Source organism: Eumetopias jubatus, unplaced genomic scaffold (assembly GCF_037043125.1).
Source record: "Eumetopias jubatus isolate StellerSeaLion01/CBP00866 unplaced genomic scaffold, mEumJub1_p1.0 scaffold_6, whole genome shotgun sequence".
In the NCBI taxonomy this organism is placed as follows: domain Eukaryota; kingdom Metazoa; phylum Chordata; class Mammalia; order Carnivora; family Otariidae; genus Eumetopias; species Eumetopias jubatus.
Genome location: NW_028274812.1, coordinates 146,417,527 through 146,439,939, shown reverse-complemented (window position 1 = coordinate 146,439,939; position 22,413 = coordinate 146,417,527). Strand labels below are relative to the sequence as shown.

At 47.5% G+C, this 22,413-nt stretch overlaps 3 non-coding genes and 1 pseudogene across 3 annotated transcripts; 2 read left to right on the top strand and 2 right to left on the bottom strand.

The window, feature by feature from the left end:
• The first annotated feature begins 570 nt into the window (after positions 1–570).
• TRNAI-AAU (transfer RNA isoleucine (anticodon AAU)) lies at positions 571–644 on the top strand. Its single transcript has one exon. It is a non-coding gene; the product is annotated as a tRNA-Ile (tRNA).
• A 6,171-nt stretch (positions 645–6,815) lies between these two features.
• Positions 6,816–6,889, bottom strand: TRNAT-AGU (transfer RNA threonine (anticodon AGU)). The gene has a single exon. It is a non-coding gene; the product is annotated as a tRNA-Thr (tRNA).
• A 4,310-nt stretch (positions 6,890–11,199) lies between these two features.
• Positions 11,200–11,272, top strand: TRNAV-UAC (transfer RNA valine (anticodon UAC)). The gene has a single exon. It is a non-coding gene; the product is annotated as a tRNA-Val (tRNA).
• Positions 11,273–20,779: 9,507 nt separating this feature from the next.
• LOC114199812 (U2 spliceosomal RNA) lies at positions 20,780–20,907 on the bottom strand (annotated as a pseudogene).
• Positions 20,908–22,413: the final 1,506 nt, after the last annotated feature.

The window sequence follows — 22,413 nt, the reverse complement described above, 5'->3', positions numbered from 1 at the left end:
ACTCGCCCTGGGCTCGCCTTCTTTTGTCTTGGATTTAGGACGCCTTAGTTCTTTTGGGACGGAGAGGGGTCAGAGGCTGTCGAGGGCCAGACCCCCAGTCCTCGCGCCCCGCCGACGCCAGCCCTGCCCTCGGGCGCCACCACGCGTCCGCGAGCCGCACTGCAGCGCCGGAGGCCGGAGGCCGGACGCCGCTCGCGATTGCGGCTGGGGCGAGCGCCGACTAGCGGAGGCCGGGAGGCGGGGCCGCAGGGTCCGGGTCCCCAGGGTCCGGGCGGAGCTGACGTGCCCCGAACGGTCCCCAGGAGCCGGGAGCCTGCGCGCTGGCGGCTCCGCGGCGGCCCCTCCCAGGAGAGGGAGCCCCGCTCGGGACTTCTAGCGGCCGCTGCCGTCAGTGCGAGGGCTCAGTTTTACCGGGAGGAAGCCGGTTCGGCTGTGTCGGCACGGGGAAGTCGCTCCTCTCTTTCTCTGTGGAAGGAAGAACATTTGTCCCGACCTCCGGGGCGGCAGGTGCCGGTGGAGCCGGGCCGGGCCGCACTTTAACACGTGTAAGTGAGGCGCGTGCCCCGACACGGCCGGTTAGCTCAGTTGGTTAGAGCGTGGTGCTAATAACGCCAAGGTCGCGGGTTCGATCCCCGTACGGGCCACGTGCGCGCGCTTTTTCCCTTTCCGTCCCCCACGTCCGCGGGGACTCTGCTCTCTCCCCGCCGGGGACAGATGGTCCCTCGTCGCCGCTGCCGAGCGGGGGGGTGCGGAGGCTTTACTCTTTATTGAAAGAAGAAATCGCGTCGGGGGAGCGGGGGAGAGGTGCTGCCTTTCGGGTCGGGTCAGGGGCGAGCGGAACGCGTGCACCGCTCCGGCGCCGTTGCCGTGACACCGCGCAGGCTTCCGGACGGGCGGGTGGCGCGGAACGTTCACGAGCTCCCGGCCCCGCCCCGCGGCTCCGGCGGCGGCGTCCGCGCGGCTTCGGCGCCGTGGGGGCGGGGCGAGCCGCGGCCCGCCCCGGGTCCTAGCGCCCGCCCGGTTCTGCCCCCGACGATCCTCCCCGCAGGCTGCCGGCGCGCGCCGCTCCGCCTCCGGTTTCAGAGTCTGCGGCTGCCGCGGAAGGGACGGGAGCCGTGCGCACGGTGCCGGGGACGTCGGAGGTGCCCAGTGAGTCCCAGAGGGCAGGGCTGCGTCTGTGCCCGGAGCTGCATCCTACGAGAGCCGCGACGAGCTCAGAGCTCAAGGCTGAGAAACCTGTTTAAAACATTAATAAAGGACACCTCCTCCTCCGTGGTCTGTTAAATACTGTACCCCCCGAGACTTGTACGAGGGCCGACCTCGAGGTGAAGGGGCAGCCCGGCCCGGGACGCGGACCTCCCGGCCCCACCGCTGCCGCGGGCGGCCGGGGCCGGCGACACCTTCGAGCCCGAGGCGCCCCCGGGGGTTGTTTTTCTTGGCTAAGGTAATAGCTCCACGTGGTCAGCAACTAAATGGGGGCGTCCCCCACCTGTCCCTTTTTTGTGCCTTTTCCACCTGCCACCGCTCAGCCCTGCCGCCCGGGTGTCACTCCTAGTCTTAGTTTCACAGGTGTGTGCTCCCTGATTTCCTTTAGGCGTGGACACGTAGATACGAATATAGATTTTCTTTCTAGTTACGCACAGTGTCACATTGTACACACTGTTTTGCATCGTGCTCTTTTCACTTGATGTACCTGGGGGTATTTATTGATCAGCATATCCTGAGCTGTCGAACTATACGGAAACAGCCTATTTTCAAATGAGTCGGTCCAGCTAGCCAGAAGTTGAATCGGAACGTTTAAATCCATTTTTCCCCTGCCTCAGGAAGTATACAGGTAGGGCTGGAGATAGGGCAGGAACAGGACACCTTTAATGTTCTGTTATAATGTGAATAAAACACTTTCTGTGTGAAACCATAGTACTGAAGTAGGAGCTCCAAAACACACTGCTGATCACAGGAAATAATGTATGGATTTGTTCAAAGATAATTTTCAGAAAAAGGTAAAACTGTGACTCAGACAAATATAAAAAAGAGCATGTTGTTAGACAATAAGAGATTTTCCATTGTTTTAGTTCACAAAAATGAAGTCTACGAAATTGTTACACAACTCACAGCATAGATGGAGGAAAGAGAAAGAGCCTCTTTGTAGATCTAGAACATAAGAGCTCTGTAACAGCATCAGCAGTATTCCAGACAAACACAGCAGCCATCCCTCAGCCAGTCTTCTGTAATTCTTGCTCCCCTGGATCTTGAGTTAACAGTTGTAAGGGTAAATGGAAATTATTTTCTCTGTTTATATAGAGAGAAGTCGTTCCTTGCAGTGTTTCCTTGGATATGTAGTGAATCTGCGTCCTTACTCAAATCTTTAGAATTGAGATAAAAGTCTCTATGGATTAAGTCCAGTCTTCTGTTTTTACACTGTAGAATATTTCTAAGGTTGTGGGCCAAATAACCTCTAGATATATAAAAATGTACCCGCCAGAATTAGGTCAGGGATCTCTCAGGAGATTGACGGGAGACTCACAAGGTGCAGCACTTTGCTTCTCAAGGAGATAAGGAGAAGTCAGTATTCTTTCTTCAGCTTTGCTGTAAACAACGAGTCAGGTTGCATCATAATTTTGTCGTCGCTTTGATGCTACCTTATATACATGTAAAAACGCTAATACTTCATAAAGTGTCTTCTCTCTTCTATTGAAAAGGAAACATCTTTCTGCTGGCTGAGTCATTTTATTTCCCCAACACAGTTTCATGAACCCATGAGCTTCTTGCGCAGAATTCTGGAAATCCAGACTCAGTAGAATGGTTATGGTCTTAAAGTTGTTGAATCCACGCCATCCAGAGTCTGTAACCAAGTGTATCTGGTATAGTCATCTTTTCCTATGAAGCTCTGAGATGGTCTTTCTTTGTTGAAGATGAAGCTGATTGCAAGTGTTTTCCCAACAGAATGACTATATAGAGAGATGGCAAAAGATTTTAAATGGTTGTGATTGATTTATTACTTATAATTTTCCAAGGCAAAAGGGCTGATGAGAATTCATGATAAGAATAATGCCACTAACAAGGAATTTTGGTTGTTTCTGTGGCATGCAAAACAAGATAACAAAGCCAATCCCAAATAAGTGCTAGACAAAATAGTTGTAGACATAATGACCTTCCTATTTTTAAAGAAGATAGAAAACACTGCATTTAATTTATAGAAGTGGATGAACACAATTTCCACAGAGAGAAAGTCTTGAAATGGACATATGATAATCCTGAGACATCATCATATGCCACAAATATACAAGTCACATAGTAAGAATATACCAAGACCATGTCAACAGTATGAAGCAAAGAGGCTTGGTAAGTCTGGAGTAGGTTCTACATATCTGTACATTAATAAGACTTATTAATAATTAATTACTGTGGTAAGTCCTCAGTGGCCCAGAAGATGCTAGATTCAAATTAAAGAAGTAGAGTTGCGACCAAGTTAACAACAACAACAACAAAAAAGCTGGGATTATGCCTGATTGCATTCTACCCCTGTTGTCTACTATCAGGCAAAACGACACCAGGATTTTATATGTTGATAGAAATATCTCATGGACAGTAAGAGCCTTGATAAATCTCCAGGAATTTCCCATTCAGTGTACAATTTCTGAAATACTTATGTTCACATTCTGCCCGTGCAAATGTGACGTAGGGAAGACTAAGTCTTTCTCCTGTTCTCCTTCCTCCTTCTTCTCCTTCTTCTGATTTTCAGCTCTTCCCGTGCAACTCATCAGTAGTAACACATCAAATAGCTCTGGTTCTTTCTGGCATCTCTCTTTTTTGCAAGGTGAAAGAACAAACCTTTATGATTTTCCAGGTACCTCCTGGGAAGTCTCAAAGACAGTTGTAGGTGGAAAAGATACCTTGAAAGTTTTATTGTACATTTAGGAGTTGATTTGGGGAAGGTAAAAATTAAAACCTCTCAGGACACTTGAACACTTAGGAGAGGAATCAGATTATGATTGCTGGGGAAAATATTTGGCTACTTGTTTCAAAGTTGCAGTAAAACATTTTAAAATAAACATAGAAGGTAACATGAGTGTAAAGAACTGTACCTCATTCCTATGTGAGAAACCTTTGTTGTCTTCAATAATTAAAGGCAGCACAATCAGCATAAACTATAAAAGGTTATACTCGAAAATACAGAATATTTGCTCTCCAAGAAGATGACACAAGGGAAAACCAAAAGGGACCCTGTCATATTATAGGGGAAGGCAAGAAGCAGTAAACCAAGGAAACAGACACGTCAAAATGAAGTAAACTTTCCTAGATTTTAATACAGTTCATGGCTTTTCAAACTCAGGTATTATAAATGAGGGTAAATAAACTTAATTTTCAAATTCTGTCCTTCGTTATGCTCCCCCCCATCCTGGAACACTTTGACACTGTATTTCAGGACTGGCTTCAGGAATCCACAAGGTTGGAACTAATTTCATACTATTACCAAGCTGTTATCAACATGGATTGTGTTCCACTTTGTTAACTTCAAATGAGTTAATAAGTAGGGATTGTAAACATCTGTGTTGGAATTGTTTGTAATGGAACAAACATTCCAAGTTTGTATTTTAGATACTTAAACCTCCGAGGCCTAGTTTGTCCAGTTGTTTAGTGTTTTTCAACAGCAGTTTTCCAGTGTAAAGGACCCTGAAATACCAAACTTCTGACTGTTCCCCCAGGTGAGTGGACCGGCCCATTGAAGCATGAAAGCAAGGAACAGGAGGCTCTTGAGATGTAAAAGAAATATTTGGCCAGGTCCAGCATGTAAATAAGTAGATAAACAAACCAACCATTAACAACCATATTTCAGGATTTGATTTATAAATCTGTTAAAACCCAAGGCAACTGCTTATAAACTGCCAGATATCCTTATTTTGGAACATTTTTCCTTTCGTATGCAGCCTTTCTATTTGTTTATTTTGATCTGCCTGCCTTGTTTTCTTGAATTTTTTTAATCGTTATCTTTCTAAGAAGATTTCACGTCAGCCCACCATAAAAAAAAAAAAAAACTTCACTGAATCCGTTATCTTGCAAAACTTAAAATGTATGTTCTGTCTCATCTTCTGTCCTTCCTCCTAACTTCCTTCCTCCTTCTCTTCCTAAGTCTGGCAAAAAACATAGGAGAGAGGATTCAACTTCCTTGTCCATCACCCAGGCTGTGAGGGGGGTCTGGGGATGTATTAATAATGGTATTAACAGTGGAGAAGCCTCCCTTTAATCTGTTGTGAGTTTGGGGCAACCAACAGTGTTATGCAGGCAGGTTTGGCTCCTGGTTGTCCCGCTTCACGTTTCAGACAAGGACTGACAGGTACCCGACAGCATGTCTGTTCCTCCCTGACGGAGTTTTTGGTGGGTAGAGGGCAGGAATAACACTTTAATATATGATCGGTAGGTCTAACGGTATTTTCAACCTTCCCTGGATTTAGTTTCTGCAAAGAGAGAATACTGCAATATGAAAGTTACATGAGGCTTGTAACTGCCGGGGGTGGAAAGACATCTCCCTTCTGCCTTTCTGAAATCTTAGCTGAGACCCCTGTAAGGAAAGATTAAGAAGGGGAAAACAAACTGAATTTTGTTAACACGTTTATTCCAGGTATAGGAAGGAGACACTCAGGGAAAGATGAGTAACTGTCGAGATGGCTCAGAAGTCCAGCTCCTACAGCATCTTTGCCAAAGGACAATAAATCCGCCGTGAGATGATGTAACAAAGGGAAGGCAGATTCAGGCCAAGGGCAAAGATAGAAGCTAGTTAGTGAAATTTCTGATATCATTGCTGGGCTGATAGGCTCTAAAGTTGTCTCTGGGGCGTAACCTTTGTCTTTCCCGGTTGAGAGGGAAGAAGGGACCTCTTTGTAAACGTCTGTCCTGCTTCTAGGTAGGTAGGGGGAGGGCAGAGAACTTCTGGGGAATCTGCTTCTTCTCACTTGCTTTCAGCTCACAATAATCCATATGCCAAAGTGGCAGATTTTGGGGTGGTATCATCTGCTACCCTTCACCGCCATGTTTTTGTTCACGCTCCTTTGAAAGTTGGGAGGGGCAGAACTGCTAGAATAAAAGGAAGATGAAACCAGGTCTACTGTGGCGTATTAAGTGGGATTTCAGGCACGGGGCGGGACCTGGTTAAAGATAGTGACTCTCAAGGAGCTCCAGTCATAAGCTTTGAAATCTCTTCGTATAAGATGGAAAAGCAGCCCAGTGTGTAGGCCAGTGCTACACAGGCCTTTTAGCTTAGCTTATGTTTTATTTCCTCAAAAGGTCACTGAGCTCCGGTCTTGCCCCTTGCACTCAGATGCACAAAGATGACAGTTCTTAGGGTTGACCAAACCAGAATGGTGAGAGTGTAAATGTCCCCCGTGCTCTCTTACTTGTCCTCATAAACTATGAGTCCGACAAACCGGAGGCCATGGCTTATTAATTCTTCATCTGACACTGACAACCAAACTCTGTCATTTAGCTGAAAATGTTGGCCATCAGATTTAGAGATTTGGAGACTGAACTTCCAAGACAGAATGTGAGATGTTGCTTTCTATCAGCTACTGCAAGACAACGGGTGCTTGGTTCCTAACCTGGTCTTATTCATCAGCACAGCCACCGCTTTGATCAGCTGTGGAAATGTGACTCCTTTCCCTTCATCCCAGTCCCTCATCATGTGATGCAATCACCTAGCAAGAGACTCTCAGTTGGAGTAACAATTGAACACAGGCTCTACCTGCCATATAAATTCTTCAAGGCGTCTCCAACATATTCCAAGACAACGACACTGTTGAAAATAGAAAATGAAACAAAGAAGGCCCCGCTGGGATTCGAACCCAGGATCTCCTGTTTACTAGACAGGCGCTTTGACCAGCTAAGCCACAGAGCCCCTTTTTGCATTTATGTTCAGTTATATCATATTTATACCATTTTCTGTGAAGTGTAGCAATTTGTCAGAAATTTATTTGATTTTGTGACAAAGAGAAGGTATCTGTGTTTCTGAGCTTTTACTAAAACAGAATCTTCAACATTTAAAAAATGCATTTTCTTCAATGCAAGGTTTTAAAAATTTCAAATTAAAAAAAAAATTGGGTTAAATTCCTATTTCGTGGCGACTATCGCCATCTAGAGGAAATATTGGATATTGCAGCACCTTTTTAATTTTGTTTCTGCTTTAATTCATTTTGTCCACAAATATTGAGTAGGTAATGTATGTCAGGTACTTTTCTAGGTATCGAAGATAGAACAGTGAACAAAAAACAAACTTTCCTTCCTTATAGAATTTGTACTCTAGAGGGAGGTCAAGAAATCAAGTGTAAACAATTTACCCTAACACCTACCCCCCCGCCCAGCCCCCAAACAAACAATGAAAACTAATCCCACTACCACCAGGTTACAAACCCACAGTGCTACCTTCTGAGCTAATTTACTGCATTTGAACAATTGTGCTTCCTTCCATTTTGCTTCCTTCCATTTTATCTAATTGGGCCGAGATGAGGACACACTGATGCAGAGATTTTCGGCCACCCTGCTTCCAACTTGCCCAAACCAGGCAACGTCAGACCCTTTCTTTCAAAGACGGTTTGGAGCCCCACACGATGTGTTGCTCAGCGCGGAGTTCCGCAGGAGGAAACGACTTTAGGCACAGTCTGGTTCTGTTCATTGACCCACTGGGTTAAAACTGACTTGATCTCTGTCTTCATCAAAACAGAAAAACTGAGTGGAGGGTACAGAGAAGTCAGGAGAAAATTGGGGCACAATGTGATAACGACCCCCCGCCTCCCACCCCAGGATGCCCGTGGGATCTGGGCTTGGCGCAGGGAGGGGCTTAGTCCAGTCACATGACCTCTCCTCTAACAAGTTCTCCCGCAGGTGTTGGAAAAGCAGAAGGGGCTGTGGCCGGTGTAGCCTGAATTCAGCCTAGCGTGGAGGAAGAACAGGTGGGGCCGTCATCCTGAGGTGTTTAGATACCCACTTTGTGCTTTATGAGTGGTGACGGCTGCGCGTTCACTGGGCAGCCACAGGGGGCAAGGCTCTGGTGGGGTGAGAAATCACGTGGGAGAGATCCTTGGGGCAGGTCCTCTGCACACCTGCTTTCCTCTGGACATCTCCGGCTTTTCCAGTTTACCCTGTATCTGACCCGTCTGCCCTTTCTTACAACACTTCAAGGTTTATGCATTCCCTTTGTCCCCGGGTCCTGCTGCCATGGCTCTCCTTATATAGGCTAATTTGTTTATTGTACATCATTTCAATATGTATTTTTGGTAAAGTTGACATTGTGTGCACATATATAATAAATTTACATAAATGGTATATATGTTTATATCTTTTAAAAACATTATGACTTTAAGATCCATCAAAATTGTCCTGTGTCTACCTAAATCATGGCTTCCAACCTCTATATAAAATGCCATGGTGGGCACTCGCGATGTGTTTCCTCTCTTCTGTCCCAGTGGTGGACTCACAGGTCGCCGCCACTGTCCCCCGAGTCCAAATTACACCGCCTGTTCCTCCACCCCCTTTATGTCCATGTTTGAGAATTTCATTGGGTTGTAAGAGCAGAATAACTAACTAATCCCCGTCTGTTCTCCAGCCCACACTCCACCAGCTGTGCATGCCCCATTTTTCTTGTCTACGCTAGACACTATTCAGCTTTCTACTTTGTAATCTAATATGCATAGCGTAATGAATCTCATCATTGTTTTTTTTAATTTGCATTTATGCCTTCTAAAGATTCTGAGCATCTGTTTATATGTTAGCTACTGGCACTGCATCTTAGGACATTGACTCTTTTCTTATAATTTGCCTATGTTCTTATTGAGGTTGGTGTGTCTTTCATATTGATGCACGGGGCCGGGGCGGGGGGGGGGGGGATACTGTGTATTGTGGTTATTAGGCTACTGTGAATTTTAGATCTTGCAGTATCATCTCCCAGTGTGTTACCTGTCTGTTGACTTGTCAGTGGAGGAACTTAATGACAGATCCTTGATTTTGTTAAGGATTTCTCTTCCCCCCACCCCATGGTTTGTACTTTTGAGGCTATGCTTCAGTGGTCTTTCTCTGTTACCAAGTTAAAAAATGTCCTCTCTAAAAAAACAAAAGATGTGTGGATTTTCTTTTTCACATTTGAGACGTTGATCCATCTAGTACTCTAGATAAGCTCATTGGTTTTTTTATATGACAGTCTATTAGAACTGTGTCTTCTGGTTCTCAAAGCTTTGGTTTGGTAAGGGTCTCCAAGATGTGTAATTGCTTGTATGGTGTCCTTTATCTTAGCCCCTTCATATTTTCATGCAATTAGGCATTTAATAAAATCATGTGTTTTTCCTGTTAGAATATCTATCTGCAAGGTCAGGAGGAATCCAGGTACTTCCTAATACCCTGTAGAAGTCATAGCATGGAAAGAATATATTTTAATAAAACAATTGTTTGACTTATATTTTATGAATTTCCCATCAGATAATCTTCCATAGATTTTTTTGTTTATATTCTTGTAATCCTGGGCCTACGTTTCACAGACCTATAAGCTCCATCCTAGGTTTCCCAAACTGTTCTTACAAGAAAAAGGTATGAGAATACAGATTCTAAGTTGCTGGGATGCATGAGTGGGCAAGGTACTGAACTTAAAGTTTGCATGAGTCCAATCCTTGCTTGTGGCAAATAATCTTATCTTCTAATTTGTCCTCTTCAATAGGAACTGGAAACCCCTCTTAAGAGTTGGTTCCAGAAAACCTATGAATTTCTATTTTGCCCTCAGGAAATTTGATTATATTTCTCTCTCCTATAATCCTGCACCTTACCACAACCAGAGTTTGGGAAACCAATCCTACAAGGCAGTGTTTACTAGGTACATGATTGGATCTTTCTACCATGGTCTTAGGCTACCGTGGATTGGGCATAACTGCCCAAGTCCATCAGTTTCTAAGTCTACTGGAATTTTATCCTAAGCTAAAATGTTAAGGGAGAAGACCTTGGGCGACACAGAAGGATTATGTGGCCCACAGACAACCTCCTCGGCCTAGGGGTGCTCACTAGTGACTTGACTTTCAAAAGGCTCCTAACTCTTCAGTAAGGCTCTGGAGAGCAGGGCCCAGAGTTTGAAGGAGACCCTCAGACCCATCCTGTGTCCCAGGAAGGAGGAAACGGAGACTGTGTAAGTGAGGTAAAATTTCTCTTCTATGCTTTTAGGGTTTCTGGCTGGGCCTAAGAATTAAACGGACATAAAACAGATTAATAGGAAAAAAAACCACACGTTTCACGAAGTCAGTTTTACATGGCCGTGGGGGCCCTCCCAAGAAAAAACAAAGGCTCCAAGAAGCAGAGCCCCTTGCCTACATACGAGGTTGGGCCAACGGTGTGAAAATGGGACAAGACAGAGGGGTTGGGGGGAGGGCAGTTAACCGTGGACAAGTGACTAGGAAGATAAGGGTTAGTTTAACCGGGGTTTTGGCACAGATTTCTCTTGGCCTGGACGGCCTGGCTCTGGCGATAAGAAGGCTTCCTTCCTCCGGGGGCAGGGAGGGGCTCCTTTACGGGGGTGTTCTGCCCCTGGCTTTCAGGAGGAACAAGGAAGGTCACGAGTTCTCTTTCTTCCACCTGCTGTTTTTCAAGTGCCTTTAACTCAAAATAATCAATATGCCAGCGATGCACATTTTGGGGTGGCGTGCTTTGAACCCCGGTAGTCGAAAACCTGTATTTGGGTCCCATCCTGATGCATAAACGCCCTAAGCTTAATCCCAGCTCTGACGCAGTCGCAAGTAACGGTCGGGACAGTGCTCCCCGCTTGGTCTGTCGTCTCCTTGACCTAAAGACGCGCGCACCGCGCAGCCGGCACTGGCGGGGACGTGCGGTGGAAGGTGCGTACCCGCGGGGGTGCTCGCCCGCAGCCCCGGCACGCGGCGTGGCGCGTGGGGGGCGCCCCGAGTCCCTGGTCTGGCAAAGAAGGGATGAATGCGGGGCAGTCTAGAAGTGTTCAAAGGGGCGCGCGTCAAGAAGGCGGTTTTACCGAGGTTTTCCTCGCGCGCCCACAGATGGCTCTGCTTGAGGCTTTTCAAGCTCGTGCGCGCGCCGGGAACGCCGTTAAAAGTTCCGTGTGTTGAAACAGTCGCCTGTCTTTCAGTTGGATGATTAGAGGCGTTTTTCGACGTGTTTGTCCAGGAACTTTTGGATTCGGGGACAGGCGAGCTCTCAGCCGCCTGCGGTTCCATAGTGTAGTGGTTATCACGTCTGCTTTACACGCAGAAGGTCCTGGGTTCGATCCCCAGTGGAACCAGTGACGACAGCGCTCTTTTCGGCCCCTGCTCGAAGGCCAGCGGCGGGTTCGCTTCGCGTTTTGTTTTCAGTGCTTTCCTTTCCTTTCTTTTCCTTTTTTTTTTTTTTTTTCCTCCTAAGGCTTTCTGAGAGCGCTGAGAGAAACACAGACTTGCGGGCTGTTTAGTAGGAGATGCACCTTCCTACGCCGCTCAGCCGCAGGCTGGCGTCACGGGATGGTCTTGTTCCTGCCGCGTCCAGCCACCGGGAGGGTCAGAAGGAAGCCTGCGTGCTCGAGGCGGACCTGCAGGAATTCCCACGACTGTGCCCCTGGGCGCGGGGCGGGGATGGGGCGCGGGTCAGGACACAGCCCAGGTGCCCGGCCTGGGGGCGCTGCACGCGGCCAACGGCTGCGCTGGAAACGGGGCCCGTCTGCAAAGACCTCGGCCCCACACGGAGCCTTCCCGGCCCTCTTCAGGGCCGCTTGCCCTCCCGGGGAACCCGTGCCGTCGAAGGGCCCGAGCTGCCGGTCACCTTTCCAGTGTCCTGCTCTTAGCTAGGAATAGAAAAGTCAGAATTGTCACAGATTTGAAGACTATATTACAGAAAGGAACTAAAAACACAGAAACAAACGCAACTTGAGGGATAAGGGCTCGGTCGATGGAACAGTGCTGAGAATACACGGAGGTACTCAGAGAGGTGGGGCACAGCGTCGAATACCCAAACAACAGGTGATCCCTCTGCACAAGGAAGGAGGCTTCTGGAAAACAAAAATATATGATCAGAAATGAAAAACTCAACAAGTGGATCGGAAAGTGTGGGATAGTCTGGAATATCAAGCAAAAACATAGTGCTGAAGGAGAGAAAAAAATTATAGTTGAGGAAAAGACGAGGATGTGTTATAGCTAAATATTACTTCAAAAATAAATAATAGGGAAAATGCAAGGAAGATAAACTTCGAAAAATCGGGTACATATCACAACCCTAAAAAAAAAAAAAAATTCTAGGCAGTCAGGGATCACTGAATATTCAGTCAAAAGGTTAAAAAATAGTCCGATCCTTGACTACCCAGCAAACAGAAAACAACATAAAATCTTCTGGGTGTGTGGAGGGGACCACAAGTCACAAAAAGGATCAGTTAACAGAACAGCTGATTTTTCAAGGTTGACACTGAAAGCTAGAAGACAATGAAGCAACGGCTTCCAATCTTAAAGAAGATGAAATCCACCCTAGATTCAGTGTGAAACCCGAGTATCCATCAAGTAGGAACATAAAAGAGAGACGTTTTCAAATGTACTTTGCTTTGTAAAATTTACCTTTAGTACCCCCTTCCCCAGGATCTCTGTAAACATGAAATGTCAGTTGAGAAATAGGGAGACTTGAGACACAGAAAGTATGAGGTATAAATACAGCATAAGAGATGAGCGAGGGATGGGCCAAGATGACAGGAGCCTCACGTGTTCACAGGGAGCCAGACTGCAAGAGGTCAGGAATGTCTGGGGAAGACAAGCTCAAGGAGATGAAAAGCAGAGAGCAGCTTGGATGTGGGTAGACATCCTCAAAAGAGATTTCGATAACTGGGGGATGAATGTGGGGTTGAAATAATAAGATCTATTGAAAACTGTGCAAATAAAAATAACATTATTCATCCCATGTGGGAGGAGAATTCATAGTCTGTTAGGACGATTTAAAATTGGAAAGGAATAGATAAGGAATAAAAAGGAATAAATAAGCAACTGTTAGTTGCCGATGATGTGACATCTATAGAGAAAACAGAATCGATAGGTGTTTAAAAATCAATGAATGAGTTTAGCACATTTTCTAGATACTGTTCATAATTTTAATTCAGAAGCATATAGAAAATAAGGCTTGAAACACTATACCTAAGAATTAATCTGACAAATTATGTGTGATATTTACACAGGAAGAGTTAGGAAATATGGAAAGATCAAAAACTGCTCAAGTAAATATAGAGATACACCATATTAATGAAAGCAAGAGCTTTATAAAATAATGCAAAGTTTCTTTAAAATTATAATATATATTAAGTGAGAGTTCAGTCAGAATTCCAACAGATTCTAATACTGGGAAGGACTAGAGAGCTTTGGCAAGCTAAATCATTTTTAAAACGAAGAAAAATGGTAGAACTGCTTCCTCTTTCTTTTTTTTAAAGATTTTTAAAAAAAATCTTAAAAAAAGATTTTTAAAATTTATTTATTTGAGAGAGAGCAAACATGAGCAGTGCGAGGGGCAGAAGGAGAGGGAGAAGTGGACTCCCCGCTGAGCAGGGAGCCTGATGCAGGACTCAATCCCAGGACCCCGGGATCATGACCTGAGTGGAAGGCAGACGCTTAACTGACTGAGCCACCCAGGCGCCCTGAAATGCTTCCTCTTGTGAATATTACAGGTGCTGCAAAGGATAACAATGAACATATATGGTATTTTTGCAAAGGTATATAAGTAAACCAATGGAACAGAATAGATGGCACAATATAGACCAAAGCAAATAATGAAACCATGGTATCTGACCCAGGTGGCAGGACTGGGCAGAGGGCAATGTCAACTATTCATTAAGTAGTGCGGACTCAATTATCCATATTTGGGGGAAAAAAATCCATGCTTTAAAATAGACATAAAAATGAATTATAGGCTGCTCACAGGCTGAAATGTGAAAAGCAAGGATTTTAGATATTTTAGCTAAAGCAGTGGAGGAGAATTGCTAAAAACTGATTCTCAGCCTTGGGTCTACCAAGAGCCATGAGGGAGATACCACGTGAGTCACCCTTTCTGTCTCTTCTCATTAGGACTGCTGTACCTGATCTGCTCCGATCTGCCCCCCTCCTTTTCCACCCTCTGTCCTTAGGAGTCTGTCCTGCCCTGGGCCTCACACTTCAAGGGAAGACTAAGAAGGCTGGAGGACACAGAGCAGTAAGAAAGCCTCTGGAGGCCTGTGGAGGTTAAGATCCTTAACCAAGTGTAGGGCTGCTTCTAAATCTTGTTGCTGGGAGCCGGGACCTTCTGCTCGCCACCTGGCTCATCCCAAGGCCAGCACCTATACATGTCTTAAGCTTTCTCTCCTGAGGTTCTTTGTGAGGTCCTGGAGGAAAAGCCCCTCGTTTCTCCTGTTGAAAAGCTTTCCAAAATACGAGCAGCCATGCTGGCATAAAGGAGATGCTAGAATGGTCCGAGTACAGACAGATGATGGCTGCACACTCCAAGCCCCTGCCTAGTGTGCTAGTCCAGACTTCTGCTCATAGTAAAAGAACGTTTCTTGGACGTCAGTCTTTCCTTTTCCTGATTCCCTGATTTGTGGCCTTCTTCCTACGATCTGCCTTTCTCCAAGACCCCTCTCCGTGCCTTCCCCAAATCGATAGCCTATTGTTGGGAAACATTTTGGCGATGATCAGCTTTAGAAATAGACTAGCTGAAATCTTGAAGTAAGCCTTAATCCCGAGGATGGACAAAACTCTGCCTGCCGTGGTGGGAATTAGCTCATTACCATAAAAATAGCACAAGATTGCAGGCATTTGGAAAAGATGCTGAGGTTGCCTGGGTGGCTCAGTTGGTTAAGCGACTGCCTTCGGCTCAGGTCATGATCCTGGAGTCTCAGGATCGAGTCCCGCTTCGGGCTCCCTGCTCAGCGGGGAGTCTGCTTCTCCCTCTGACCTTCCCCCCTCTCCTGCTCTCTCTCTCTCTCTCTCTCTCTCACATAAATAAATAAACTCTTTGAAAAAAATAAAAAAGATGCCGAGTTTACACTGGTGTTTGCAACATCACTGCTGCACAAAGGCCTTCATCCATAGAAGTAGCAATGAGATTTATTCTTTTAACAATAACAACCATGGCTTATTTGATCATGTTTTTGGTTTGTACCTCAGTAAGCTAGTGCCATCATGCATATTAGGCCCTTAAGTCTTTAGAACAGTTGTAAAAAGTGGTCATTCTCATTAACATCCCCTGAGAGATGAGGATGATGAGGCACAGAGAAATTTAAAAACCAGATCATGAATGCCAGAGAGGAGGGCAGTTTTCTCTTTGCAAAAGTTGTCAGTAGGTTGTGTAGGATGCTCCCAGACTGACATTCATGCACTCATAAAAGGATACCTGGAAAATGCAAAGTTTTTGTCACAATTCCCCAGCTCAGTTTATACCAGATTGGCTGATGCTTATTCAAAGCTACACAATATACTCATGAGCCAGAGACCTTGATACATCTAATATAGACATGTGCTTGGCGCCAAGTACCATTTGGTACATGCCAAGCAAGCTCTCTCTTTTTTGAGCAAATCCAGAGTATTGGTCTTCTTTATCCCCTCACTCACCTGGTGCTACAGGTTAATTCAGTACCAGATTTAGGACCCTAACCCTGTTATGAAGAGGTAGCCTCTGGGCCATAGTCTGTGACTTCCTGCGACTCAGGCCAGTAAGAATGGAAGAAAATGTGTGCAAGATTCAGGGGTTTGTCTCTGTTCGAAATCAGACGTTCCTCATTCACTGGTGGCAGAAGAATCGACAGGAACTGGTCCTTCTGGGTCAATACATACTTGATTCCTGTCCTCACCCAGGGAAAACCGAGTAGAAATAACACACATGAAAGAACAGATGTGATACAGGTGACCATGGATGACACCGTGAGTGGAATGAAGCCTCTGGGGCCACCAGAGGGATGACATCCAAAGTATAAGCCACTTCAGCCCAGTTACAGTATCTCTGAAGGTTTGCTGGTGCGAGTTTCAGAATCTGTGTCAGACGGTTGGGGGAGGAATGGGGGCTAGTTCAGCCTTTAAGAAGGGAAGGCTTTTGGAAATGGAAGATCCTCATGCAGAAGATAGTCATTGTGGGGCCTTCAATATCTGCAAGGCTCAGGGGGAGATGAGAAGCAACTTGTGCGTTGTCAGAGCGCTGTGCCATGGCAGAAGCAGGCTTCTGGAAGTTCCGTGGGGGTCTGCTTGTCCCCTTCCAGCCCCCTCCCACCTCAGGTTGGCTCTCCTCTACACCCACCTTACCCGGTCCACCTGCCCCTTTCTAAATCGCTCTGGCAGCTGAAGAGGCTAGATATACTTCTGAGCCATAATGTTTCCCCCCAAAAGTTCTTCCCATTTTCTCCAGACGTTCACAATTGCTCCGCACCGGCCCAGCCCCGACGGGTGGCATGTGCCGTTCGTGCGCTAGGACAGATTGCCACCATCAACCCGGGGGCGCATTCCCTGGCGCTTAAAAGGAAAGGATTTCTAGGTTCATTTCTATTACCTCAGTTTCTTCTTGGGACTTCCAGCCGGTGCCAACAGCACCGTGGGACTTGGGAATGGCTGGGGAGAGAAGCACCCCCACGAGAGCGCGGGCATCTCGGGTTCCGCGGACGCGCGCGGGAAAAGGCGGAGGCGTGCCGAGGAGCCCGGGACTCCTGCCGTGACTCGGCCTCGAGCCGAGGTTGCTGCGGCCACCACTATACGATCAGGGCGCGCCGCCGGGGGCCGCCTGCCCCGGTTCCCGGGACCACGGCCCGCCCGCCCGACCGCGCGCCTCGGCTGGCGGCCTGCCCCAGAACGGCCCCCGGGGGCCGCCTCGTCCTGCTGCTCCCCCCAGGGTCGCGCTTCGGGCAAACAAACCAAAGGGGAGAAGTAAGTGTCCCCGCAGGGACCTGGCCGACGCCGGCGGCCCCTCGCACTCACGGACCCACCGCCCGCACGTCCACTCCCAGCCGCGCGCGTCTCTGGCCGCCGTTCAAAGTGCTCCGACCTCTGGCCCCGGCTGGAGAGGCGCGGCTTCGAAGAGAACCTTCCCGGGAACCATTTGTGGCCCAAGTGGTGAGGATCTGCGGGGGCCGGGCGCGCAGTCCTGCCCCTCGCGGGGGTCCCCGGGTCCTGAGGCGCGCACCTGCCCGAGGCCCGCAGGCCACGCGGCCCGCACCGGCTCCAGCCGCCTTAGGACCGCTCTCTCTCGGGCTTACGGGCTTGCCAGAACCGGGAGGGAACAGCGTACGGCTCGTGCGGCCCGGAGGCTCCACGGGGCACCCCCCCCCGCCCCCGCCCCGCCCCGCAGGCTGCCCTGCCGACCTGCCTGCTCTTTGCCCGGTCCGATTTGCTAGCTTCAGTCCGTCGGGGAAGCTGCCCCTGACCTCCCCGCTCCACGCAAGGCATTCCTTGCCAGTGTAGGTTAAATTGTATTTTCTCTGTTCCGTGATCCCTTTTTCTTCTCTTTCAGTGCCCCTTATTATGACATTAGGACATATTACTTACTGCAATGACTCTAATTAACAGGCAGTCTGCTCTCCCCTCCCTACCCCACTGTGCCCCCAGAAGAAATAACTGTTCTGTTCAGTAGTTCTGCTCCGGGCTCCACTTTTAGCAGGTTCTGCGTGAATATTGCTTGGCCGCAGAATGAATGATGGACAGAGACTGCAATTCCATGCTTTATGAAAGCGGCTTCTCCCAACAGCCGGTGGCCACGCACCGAAGCCTGGTTTTATTGTGTGTGGCCGGTGGATGCCGGGTTAGGGCCACGGGTGGGAAAAGATCCACAGAAAATGCAAGCGAAGGAGTTCAGAAGCATGTCAACAGCTGTCTACATGACGCTTCTCAGCAGAGCCAAAATGCTGTGCTTAATTTTCTGAGAGTTTCTTTGTCTCTTTTCTTCTAGGTTACACAAAGCCACATCCATCCTAACACTGGCAGGTTTGCTGAAGAATTACCTGCTCCTCAGATGAAGTTTTTTTTTTTTTAATATTTTATTTATTTATTTGACAGAGAGAGCGCACAAGCAGGGGCAGTGGCAGGCAGAGGGAGAAGCAGGCTCCCCGCCGAGCAGGGAGCCCCATGTGGGGCTCCATCCCAGGACCGTGGGGTCATGACCTGAGCCGAAGGCAGCCGCCCAACCGGCTGAGCCACCCAGGCGCCCTCAGATGAAGGTTTTGATCCCAGAAGGGAAGTAGGGATTTTTCTGGTCTCGGGTCAGCCGAAGGAGGGGAATGCGGACTGCTGCCTGCTCAGGCCTGCTGGAGGCGGCCCTCTTTTCCCTCTCCTTCTCTTGGGGGCTTCTTCCAAATCCCCCGATTTAGAAAGCTGCTGTGGACACTCGTGCCCTTCGGCATTCTCCACTGGCCTGTTTTTGGCAGTTGGATTGATCTGCGTGTGTCTCTCTCTGAGGAGACGGGAAAGCCAATCCTGTGTCCCCTGGTCCTCGGTGTGGCAAAGCCCCGGAGGACAGCCTCTTTTCTTGTGCTTTTTGTACTTAAAGGCCTTTCTGAGGATCTTGTCTGACCCGTCACCACGCTGACCGTGCGGATAAGCCAGGCTGGCCTAGTCTAACCTACGAGCTCTACATTCACCAAGGCCAGGCACTTACCTCCTCCTGACATTCTTGCATTTCCTATAAGAAATAAATTTCCAGGGGCGCCTGGGTGGCTCAGTCATTAAGCGTCTGCCTTCGGCTCAGGTCATGATCCCAGGGTCCTGGGATGGAGTCCCGCATCGGGCTCTCGCTGTGTCTCTCTCTGTCAAATAAATAAATAAAATCTTAAAAAAGAAGAAGAAGAAGAAGAAATAAATTTCAGAAGCTCTCTCCTACGCAAGGGCATAATAGTTTTAGCAACTCTTCCCTCTCTCCTATATTATTAAAAAACAAATCTCTAGGGGATCCTTCCTATCAGGATTCAGAGATGCTTTTATTTCCTTCATCTGGAAGACGCGTTCCCTTGCTCCCCGATTACCCTTTGAGCGACTGACGTCACTGTCTTTCCGGTTTCTGAAAGTGTCATCACACTGTCTTCTTTCCTTCATCGCATTGCTTTTAGGGAATGGATTTCAGCCTGCGTTTCCCCAACACTCCGCTTACACGTTCACATTTCACTAACTAGTACTTGATTGCCCTCATTGTGCTTGACTTCCGGACAGCACCTGACACGGGTGGCCGCTCCCTTCTCTGGAAACATTTCTTCCTTTGGACCCCGCACCCTGACGTTTGTCCCTTTTCCTTGGCCCCCAGTCCTCAGCTTTATGCACTGGTTCATGCTTCCGCCCTCAAGTCCTCAAGGCTCGGTCTTGTTCTCCACCTTCTCTCACTTCCTTGGGGATTAGATCTGGTTGTACCCACACTCTGGGATTTCAGCCAAGACCTCTACCCCCAACTCCAAATGTGATATTCAGCCTCTTGGTTGGTACCTCCCCTGGATGTCTGATACGCGTTTCACATTTAATATGTCTGGAGCTGAATTCTTGATCTTTTCGGCAGACTTAAACTTCCTCCTCCTCTCCACTTGGTGCAAACATTGGATGGGTGGTAAGAGATGAAGAATAGCTGACCACACACTTGGTCAGACACTGAAATCAAGCGCCACTGCACCGTCATACCTGATGCACTGGGGGAAGAGAGGCAGCTCACCATGATTTCTAGTCGCTTCTGGAAACACTGGTGGGTTAGTTCTTGAGGGTAGAGTGGGGGGAAATGACCACTGTAACACAGTACTACTTCTCCCCAGGAGAGGGACGGGACAACTCTAATATTATCTCTTTATGTAAACTGACCTACTGAAAGGACATTTTGGAGACTGACTAGTATGTTCAGGGAGCCTTCTGATTTATTTAGCGGTAGTGCCAGACCACATCAGAAAGGCCGATCCCTGACAATGCTTTGTAGTTCTGGTCTGATAATTTTATTAATTTGTAAACTTTTGAAGCAAACAAAGTAGGAGATGCAATGATTTCCCCACAAAAATATCAATGAGTTTAGCAATTCTACCATGAATAGAAGGAGGTTAGCTTTTGATAGGCCAAACAATACTCATTTGCACGAGCAATTTTACCCTCAGAGTTCTTTTGATATTTTCCTTTATATATTCCAAGGAAGACTTGGGATCTTAAATTCATATACCAACAGCCAGTTATGGATCTAGATGTCAGTCAGGCATTCTTGTAAATAATCAAAACTCCTATCGGGTGCTTAGAATAGCACACCTAGGATTGAGATTCCCTGGTAAGTGAAGCCATGTCAACAGTCAGCCTGGTATAAAGTTATATTCTTTTGTCCTTAGTCAGGCATCCTCATTATCCATAACCACATGTATTTCTGAGATTTTTGTCATTATTATCTGAATCATGCAGTTACTTTGGGGTATAAATATTTGATTTTTTGATATCAAATATTAGATTTGACCTTACAATTGTTCCCTATCCCCAGTGCGTTACAACAGCTCCATCTAGTGATAGGAATGATGATGAGGGGGTGAAGAATGGAACATGGGGAAAAGTATGTATTAACTGGGATCCCCATTTTCAGTAAACATTACTTGGATAATTAAATCTAGTTTTTATTCTTTCTCATTTGGTATTTGTTAATGCAAATCTGATAGTGATACTCCTGCTAAAATTTTCTAACATCTTCTTTTGAACATTCTCACCCAAGTTTTGCACACTTTAGACCAAAGTATGTAAGACCAGGTAGTTAAGAGAAGGCAGGTATGTGCGGGCTGGGTGTTGGGGTGGATAATATCCTGATTTACACATTTCCCTCTTACAAAGTGAGAATCTGACTGAAGAAGTAACACTGGACTTTCTTGTCTTCCTCAGTTGGAGATGGTATGACAAATGCCACAGGCTGGGTGGCTTAAATTGATAAGAACAGATACTACACTTGATCTTAGCCAAAAGGCCGAGAAGCGATAGGCTGGGTGGCTTAACAGATGTTAGACAGTTAGTGAGGCTCTAACAGGATGCCCGGAGGCCAGCAAGGAGCTGTGGGGAAGGTCAGAGGCCTGTCCTGGCAGCATCCGCGAGAAGCCGGATCCCACCAGACAGGCCCACGATGGCAGCACCACGACAGGAAAGCCCTGAGCAAGTGAGGAAGAAAAGGCTGGAAACCCTGCTTCCAGCCCCAAGTAATAAATATTCTGCCCCCTAGTTAACAACTGTCAATAAAAGACAGAAACCCAGCTCCTGGGGCACACAGCTCTTTCCCTCTTGAGCTGCCTGCTCTCGTATCTTGAGAGTGTTACTTTTTGCTTTAATAAACTTTCCTGCCTCTGTCACGTGTCCCCTGTGTACATGTCTGTCCTTGAATTCCTTCTCAGGACAAGCCCAAGAGAACCTTCGTGGACTTCCTTTGGGTCTGGCTGGGTCGAGGCCCTAGGGCCCAGGATCTCCCCAGTTCATGCAGCGACGCAGTTATTTTTCACTGTTCTGGAGTCTAGGAAGTACAAGATCAAGGTGCGGACAGACTCAGTGTCTGCTCAGACCTGTTTCCTGGCTTGTAGGGGTTGCCATCTCCCTGCATGCTCACGCGATTTGTTTGTGGGCTGTGGGGAGGGAGGTGCGCTGGTCTCTTCCTCTTCTTGTAAGAGTGCTAATCTCAAATCTCATCATGGGGATTCTACCCTTATAACCTCTCCTTAAAGGCTCACTCTCCTCTCCTTTGGGCCTCAGCTATCCATCTTGAAACTTTCACCTAATGGGGCAAAGCTGGATTCTTTCCCAGTAGCAGATGCGTGAAGTGATTTGCTGGACCTGGAGGCAGGAGAGCAGGCCGGTGGAAGATCCTCTTGTAGACCTTAGAATCGTTTTATGTCACCTTGCATTTGCAAGGATGGAAGCATCTAAGACTCTTACGGGAGTATATAACGTTACTAAAGGTTTTCAGAAAGTCTGTTGGTTTTCTCATTCTTTCTCTAAAAAGAAAACACATCCCTTTTGAATTCCCTGATGAAAGTAGTTAATACTAGCTATATATGCTAAAAAGTTTTTCAAATACCATCATTGACGTAACGTTGATCTTCATATTCATATTAATGTATGTCAGAGACATCAAAATGTGGTGTCCAGAGGGCGCCCCCCTCGCCCGCCCCCGCGATGACTTGCTGCCCCGCTGCGGAGTGAATGCGGTCTGAAGCTGGGCAGCCGCTGCGCTCCCCCGGGCTTTGCTTTACTCCACTCAAGGTCACACGCTTGTCCAGGGCAGCCCACAGCCCGGGCGGAGCGAAGTGGGGCCAGAAAGACTGGTCCAGGGGGATTTTCACCCAGCCTGGGGAATTGCTGGCAGGCCACCCCGGAGTCAGAGCGCCCGCGTCTGTCTGCCATTCTCTTTCCTCTTCCTCCTTCCACAGCTCTTGGTGCCTAATCCCACCTTGCGCCCCAAACTCCACCTCGGCATCTGCTCCCAGAGAACCTCACCTGC